Raw genomic sequence first — 1410 nt, forward strand, 5'->3', positions numbered from 1 at the left:
GGAAAATTGGAACCGAATCAAGCGTGTAACATTTTTTATGTTAAGAGACATTAGTTACAACATTCACTCTAAGCAAAAGAAGTCATGGTGAAGAGTTGGACAAAAGTAAAACAAAAGTAATCAATTAACGAAAGAAAGAAAATGAATGTGCTATCTAGGTCTCAAGTTTGATACTACTACAGGGTCTTCTAGGTAATGCAACTACATTTCTATCAAGGGAGCACACGACACCATCTCCGAGTGGCATCAAACTTTGGACTCCTTGTTCCTCAGTCAGATGGGGCATTTTAACAAACACTTGGTCAACCACTTCTCCCGGGCCTCGGCATCCCGGATCAAGGGTGTGGATGTGGCCAATTAGGACTCGTATAGTTCCGATATCTCGCAACCTATACATCCACTAACTTAACCTACTATCCTAGTCGTAAATAGAAGCAAATAAAGATAAACATCAACCACACAACATATATGAACGGAGAAGATTTACCATTCATTGCCTTGTAGTGGGACTCTTTTGATCTCCTTGAGAGTTATGTATATTAGTGAGGTTGTAGTTTTGATGTTTTGATTTTAGTGGGAGGTATGGATATTCATCAAACGGAGAAGAAGTTCCCTCATTGTCGTGTTCTCAAGGATGGAAAATTGGAAACGAATCAAGCGTGTAATATTTTTGATGTTAAGAGACATTAGTTACAAGATTCACTCTAAGCAAAAGAAGTCATGGTGAAGAGTTTGAATAAAGTAAAACAAAAGTAATCAATTAACGAAAGAAAGGAAATGAATGTCCTATCTAGGTCTCAAGTTTGATACTACTACAGGGTCTTCTAGGCAATGCAACTACATTTCTATCAAGGGAGCACACGACACCATCTCCGAGTGGCATCAAACTTTGGACTCCTTGTTCCTCAGTCAGATGGGGCATTTTAACAAACACTTGGTCAACCACTTCTCCCGGGCCTCGGCATCCCGGACCAAGGGTGTGGATGTGGCCAATTAGGACTCGTATAGTTCCGATATCTCGCAACCTATACATCCACTAACTTAACCTACTATCCTGGTCGTAAATAGAAGCAAATCAAGATAAACATCAACCACACAAGATATATGAACGGAGAAGATTTGCCATTCATTGCCTTGTAGTGGGACTCTTTTGATCTCCTTGAGAGTTATGTATATTAGTGAGGTTGTAGTTTTGATGTTTTGATTTTAGTGGGAGGTGTGGATAGTGATAAAACGGAGAAGAAGTTCCCCGATTGTCGTGTTCTCAAGGATGGAAAATTGGAACCGAATCAAGCGTGTAACCTTTTTTATGTTAAGAGACATTAGTTACAACATTCACTCTAAGCAAAAGAAGTCATGGTGAAGAGTTTGACAAAAGTAAAACAAAAGTAATGAATTAACGAAAGAAAG

The sequence above is a fragment of the Ipomoea triloba genome, chromosome 16, assembly GCF_003576645.1.
Source record: "Ipomoea triloba cultivar NCNSP0323 chromosome 16, ASM357664v1".
NCBI classification, from domain to species: domain Eukaryota; kingdom Viridiplantae; phylum Streptophyta; class Magnoliopsida; order Solanales; family Convolvulaceae; genus Ipomoea; species Ipomoea triloba.